Genomic DNA, 6,854 nt, shown 5'->3' on the forward strand with positions numbered 1-6,854 from the left:
CTCAGAACAGCCTCAATGCGTTGGGGCAAGGAATCTACAATGTGTCGAAAGCGTTCGAAAGGGATGCTGGCCCATGTTGACTCCAATGATTCCCACAGTTGTATCAAGTTGGCTGGATGTCCTTTGGGTGGAGGACCATTCTTGATACTCATGGAAAACTGTTGAGCGTGAAAACACAAACCAGTGCGCCTGGCACCTACTACCATGGCCCGTTCCCAAAAGGAACTTAAATCTTTTGTCTTGCCCATTCACCCTCTGAATGGCACACATACACAATCCATGTCTCAATTGTCAAAGTTTAGAAATCCTTCTTTAACCTGTCTCTTCCCCTTCATCTACACTGATTGAAGTGGATTTAACAAGTGACATCAATAAGAGATCATAGCTTTCACCTGGATTTAATCATTTTTCTCAAGGTTACAAACCAAACTCAGTTTTTCGATATACAGACATTTTATTTCGTTTATTCTGCCTGTTTGGAATTTTCATAATGGATGAACAATTCCACATTTAACACCGCATGGTGATAATTACAGCCACAACATCTGTTTGGTGAGTACGTATATATGCTTTTCTGACGAAAATATCAAACAAATGTTTTTTTGCATATTTTCAGTGTGGAACCTGTCTATATTTAGCCTAGGCCAGTGGTTCCCAATTTTTTTTATAGTCCCGTACCCCTTCAAACATTCAACCTCCAGCTGTACCCCCTCTAGCACCAGGGTCAGAGCACTCTCAAATGTTGTTTTTTGACATCATTGTAAGCCTGCCACACACAGACACTATATGATACATTTATTAAACATAAGAATGAGTGCGAGTTGTCGAGCTCTTACAGGACCAGAGCACAAATAATATAATACCCAATAATTTTGTTCTTTATTTAACCATCTTACATATAAAACCTTAATTGTTCATCAAAAATTGTGAATAACTCACCACACAGGATGCACATAACTCTGCAGTGTTGGGTTGTATTGGAGAGAGTCTGTCTTAAATCATTTCCCACACACAGTCTGTGCCTGTATTTAGTTTTCATGCTAGTGAGGGCCAAGAATCCACTCTCACATAGGTACGTTGTTGTAAAGGGCATCAGTGTCTTAACAGCGTTATTTGCCAAGGCAGGATACTCTGAGCGCAGCCCAATCCAGGAATCTGGCAGTGGCTTCTGATTAAATTCAATTTCATAGAACCGCTTGTTGCAATTTCGATGAGGCTCTCTTGTTCATATATCGGTAAGTGGACTGGAGGCAGGGCATGAAAGGGATAACGAATCCAGTTGTTTATGTCATCCGTTCCAACTTCTTAATCATAGCCTCAATTTTGTACCCCACATCATAGCCTCAATTTTGTACCCCACATTGAATATAGTTGCGGAGAGTCCCTGTAATCCTAGATTCAGATCATTCAGGCGAGAAAAAACATCACCCAGATAGGCCAGTCGTATGAGAAACTCGTCAGACAAGTGGAAATTATGGTCAGTAAAGAAAACTTTAAGCTTGTCTCTCTATTTTTTTTAAACGGGTCAATACTTTGCCCCTTGATAACCAGCACACGTCTGTATGTTGTAAAAGGGTTACTTGGTCGCTGCCCATATCATTGCATAGCGCAGAAAACACACGAGAGTTCAGGGGCCTTACTTTAACAAAGTTAACCATTTTCACTGTAGTGTCCAAAACATCTTTCAAGCTGTCAGGCATTCCCTTGGCAACAAGAGCCTCTCAGGGGATGCTGCAGTGTCCCCAAGTGGCGTCGGGAGCAACTGCTTGCACCCGCGTTACCACTCCACTATGTCTCTGTCATGGCTTTTGCGCCATCAGTACAGATACCAACACATCTTGACCACCAAAGTCCATTTAATGTCACAAAGCTGTCCAGTACTTTTCCTGTTGTCCTGGTTTCCAGAAGAGGATGTCTTCCTTTATTGACCCCCCATAAACGTCACGGACATATACCAGGAGCTGTGCCAGGCCCGCCACGTCTGTTGCCTCATCCAGCTGTAACGCATAGAATTCACTGGCTTGTATGCAAAGCAGTAATTGTTTCAAAACATCTCCTGCCATGTCACTGATGCATCATGAAACAGTGTTGTTTGATGAAGGCATTGTCTGTATATTATTTTTTGCCTTTTCCCCCAGCATTGTCCCAGCCATATCCGTGGCAGCAGGAAGAATTAAGTCCCCCACAATAGTATTGGGCTTGCCTGTCCTAGCCACTCGGTAGCTCACCATATAAGACGCTTCTAGCCCCTTCTTATTAATGGCATCTGTTGCTTTTATACGTCTTACTACTCTAAAGTCGTTTTAATTCTCGCTCAAAAAACTGCCGTGGCTTATTTTTCAAATTGGCATGTTTTGTTTCTAAATGTCTGCACAAGGGTGAAAGTTTCATCGAGTTGCGAGAGAGTACTTTTCCACATATAACACTGTGGCTGAGGAAAGGCACTACTCCCAATATAAGAGAATCCCAAATCAATGTAGTTCTCATCATATTTGCGCCTCTTCGATGGTCCAACGTCCCTGTCTGTTGTTCGGTGCTTTCCCGGGTAAGGGGGCAGTAGCTCTTCGGCTGCATCAGATTCACAACTGTCAGTGTCCATGCTAGCTGGGCTAACAACAAATGTAGAATTACTGATGCTAGGATTGGATGTGCTCGTGGAAGCAGAACAACTTGTGTCGTCGACAGGTACAGTACTGCTTGTAGTAGCAGTACTACCAGTAGAGCTGGTATGTGTCTCTATGGATCCAGGCCTTAATTTTTAAAAAACATTTTCAAGCAAATGGAATGAGCAGCAGCTACGTTTGGCCACATACGGACAGTTAGTGTAATTCCTGCGAGAGAATAACAGTTAATGTGATTGGATATTAATTATTTGACTAGGCTACCGGTATTTGACATTGTGTTGTTATTTCACTGAACACTAGATGGTTTCATTTTATTTTTGGCAGTGAAATGAGGCTACTCAGGCGAAGAAGAAAAAAACTCACCCAAATGTTTAGCCCTGTTGGAAAATATAAATGGACTGCTTGAAAATCTGTATTATTTGGCGAACCCCCAGACGACATTGCACGTACCCCTGGGTGGGAATACCTGGCCTAGGCTAACCGATTTGAAATGGCACTAGCAGCTCAAAGTAGCTTAAGTGGAAAATAGACCGGATGAAAATATTCCAAAACGGCAGCTCGTTTTTTTGGAACACATACTTTCCTACCTCAATCAAACAGTCCATTTTGAATTTGTAATAAAACTGTCGTCATTTGGCAAGGAATGTAGCTTGTGTATCCCATCAGTTATATCATTTTTTTTAGGCATTTACTTCTGTAGGCCTAACGGGAGCATGTGTGCGCACTCGTGTGTGGAGGGAGCGATCACAACGCAATTGAGTGAATGAGACACAGAGGGGAAAGGGAATTTAGGGAGAAGAAGAGTGTGATGCTCGGCTTGGTTTGTTTTTTGTTGTGCCCGGGAAATGCACTTGTACAAATGGAACACTAGAGTCAAAGCAAAATAACATTGTCTTCAAGACAAAATTTCACTTGCTCCTTCTGCCAGCCACAAAGCACATTCCATCAAATAGTTCCACCAACTAAAAAAATGAGCTTTAGCATCAGTTCGAGTACTCATGCCCTCATGCCCATCCCTAATATAGACATGCACGAGCCTTCCTGTCTGTCACAGCTCAGGAATGCAGACTGACAGTTCTGAGAGGGAGATGGAGAGAAAGGATGAAGGCTGAGAGAAAGAAAGAGGAGAACAGAGTTGATGTAAGATAAATATAGAGGGACAGGGCTAGCCGTGACGTGGCCTAAAGCTGATCTCACCATGGTGATATAATGAGTTCAAATGACAATAGGGGCTTTGGAAAGAATCACTGCAACATGGCCTGTACTTGAAATTAATGGTTCACCACTTCAACCACTGTGCTCTTTCACCTAACAGACACCATGGTGACGGAAGTTAATTGTATCACTACCTCTAATGAAGACAGACGGACAGACAGACAGATCCACGTTCAACTCTCTAAACCCTGCAGTGTCCATATTGCGACATCTCCGACTGGCTTAGATTAAATGTTTACTTTTCTTTCTTTCGAAGCACGTCTCGCCCTGGCTCTACCTACATTGCTTCATCCTGGAGCCTTTGGGTGGGTTCCATCCACATGCACCAATTCTACACAGGCCAGCGCAGATTCTCGTTATAGCGTGAAACATGTTGAACACCTCTCCAGACATTGTAAAGATTTCATTATCTGTGTGGATCTACATAGAATTTATCTAATTGGACCCGCGCCACCGTCTCCCCAGCGAGCCACAGAGACAAGATGGAGATCAAGTCCTCTGCTCAGAGAGAGAAGATCTAGAGAAGATTAGCTCAATTGAACTCTTCTAAACTGAATTGACTGTCTGGATTAAGGCTAATCTGGATTAGCGGATGTGGAACTACTAAAAAAATATATATATTCCTGATCACAGCTGGAAATCTGCTTGCTAGTAGGGACGGGCCTGAGTAATAGAGTACTCGAACGGACATCAAAGCTCGATCTTTAACCAGAGACACCATTTTTTTTTTTAAATACTATAAAACTATTTGGTGGAATGTGCATTGTTGCTGCATGAACGGGAAAGTGGCATTTTTGGCAGAACAGTTGTTTCTGTGAACTGCTGTGCTGTGTGTTAAAAGGCAGATGGATTTGTTTGCTATATCTGTGTACAAAGGTAGGCTAGTGGCCATGACACCGAGAGTCACTTCCATCACCAACGATGACTGAAACAGTGCTTTTCACCAGGAAACCAACCAATACACCACCAATGTGTAGCCCATTTCCTTGGCCAGAGTAGAACTCTGGTCTAGCTGTATAACATTCACCCACCTTGTGAGTTATTTGCTGGCCCGTGACTGTTTGGCAACACTTTTCCCACGACCAAAGGTAAATAAGTAATCGGTAGACGGTTCTGAATGAAAACTCGTTGTTTGCGTCGCCAAGCAGTGTCCAAGAAATAATGATATTCAGTTGTTAGAGGCTACCACCCCCTTCCAAATGAAAACCAAACATGGACTCCATGCGGTGTCTCGCTTAGCGTGCACACCTGTCAGGGTTTCACTCCGGTTTGTCTAGCTAAATCAGCCTTGAAATCCTGGTATCATGCTGCCGCACAGGAAGTAGAACGAAGCGTGTGCACGCAACATTGACATCCATGTTTGGTTTTGATTTGGAGGAGGGTGGTAGCATCTAACAAGTGGATTTAATTGTTTCCTGGGCACTGGTCGACGATGTAAAAACACATTCCTTATCAGACCCGTCCACGAACTACGGATATACTCAGGCTTTGGAAAAGCATTACCAAAGGCACAAGTACAGCAAATATCTTGCACGCCTCTCCAATTGCATACCCTAAGACAGAATGTTACTGTTAAATAACTGTACTTTCTGTTATTAACTGTATACATGATGGCGAGCACTGTGGGGTTATGTGTAGGCCAGGAGTACCCACCAGGATTGATGCATGCCTCGGCAGCCATTTTGTGCCGGAGCACACGTCCCACATCGATTGTGACAGTAGAGAGAGAGATGACAATAGGGTTACCACCACTGTCCCCCGGGCCCAGGATGAAATCGGCACTTTACACAAGGATCCTTGGACCACAGCCAACCAGCCCGTGTCCTGACACAGCTCTGTTTATCCCTGTCCCTCACTAGTTCTGTTGTTGATCCCTGTTCGATGGCCCTAAAGTTATGGAAAGCAGTTTGTCTGCAGTCTGTTTGACAGTGTTAAATAATCAACCTTCAACATCTGTATACTGACACCAGGTGAGTCCGGACCATTCAGCACTACCCAAATGAATACAGGCAGGACAGTACAGGCTAACAAATATAATACCACGTCCACTATTAATGACAGCTTTAACAGGAGCCTGCCTGGGGGATGGGATTTAAGGTAAGTGTAGAATCACAACACCAAGCTTAGCTGCCAGAAAACAAAAACGATGCATAGGCATATCCTGTTTGGAATGACCTGGTATAATAATGATTGACATTGATGTGGAGAGTCCCTGAGTTCAAGTGGAGGATAGTTTAATTATGAACAAGAGTAACGTTAGCAATAGAATCTGAGCAACTTCGCAGAGTGGTACATTGTACAGTAAGTACTATTGCTATCTCATCTAAAGTTGATACACTAACGTTACTGGTGCTTTCCCTTTACTTGTCTAAAGCGAGAGAGACACGTTTGTAACCTGTTCAACAAGTTATGTTTGAGGAATCTGAGGGAGCTAGCTAGCAACGTTAACTAACATTACTGTAGGTAAGGTCGTTTTCCTTTTACCAACTTCAAACAAGTTCGTGTGAGGGCACACTTCTAATGGCTGATATAAGTTACATATTTCAGTGTATCAAAATCCCTATGCGTAATAACATGATTAGTTAAGTAGTTAACTACATTCAATCAATATTGTATTTTACGACTAGCAGTAACTCAATGTTCAAGCAATAACATGGACTCGCTAGGAAAGCAGCAAGGCAGTTTCGGGTGACTAACGCGTTACGTCGCTTACCTCTCACAATCATCGGGCAAAAAAACAACTACTTTCTCCACTTTTCTATCCGCAGTGAAAGTCTCCCTGGCGTTATGCAGTCGTCTCGTATTGGCAAAATGATGTAATTCCGAGAAGAATGTCTAGTTTAGTCAACTGGACCTGTTGCTGACAGCTGGGTCACACGAACAACATGGCTGACAGGCGGGTGTGGGTGGACGGTGCGCGAGAACGGCTCCGTTTGACCGGGACTGGGAGGTGGAGAGACAGCGTCGGGGGCGCGCGCATGGATTTGCCCTAAACGCTGATCTAAGGTCAGTTTC

At 43.5% G+C, this 6,854-nt stretch overlaps 1 protein-coding gene across 1 annotated transcript in view; it reads right to left on the minus strand.

Moving 5' to 3' along the window:
* Positions 1-6,763, minus strand: part of LOC111968970 (intersectin-2) — a 33,595-nt gene extending 26,832 nt beyond the window's left edge. The window contains exon 1 of the mRNA XM_070445087.1: positions 6,553-6,763. The gene's annotated coding sequence lies outside the window, so the exon portion shown is untranslated. The remainder of the gene's footprint in view (positions 1-6,552) is intronic.
* Positions 6,764-6,854: the final 91 nt, after the last annotated feature.

Source organism: Salvelinus sp. IW2-2015, linkage group LG9 (genome assembly GCF_002910315.2).
Source record: "Salvelinus sp. IW2-2015 linkage group LG9, ASM291031v2, whole genome shotgun sequence".
Classification (NCBI taxonomy): Eukaryota; Metazoa; Chordata; class Actinopteri; order Salmoniformes; family Salmonidae; genus Salvelinus; species Salvelinus sp. IW2-2015.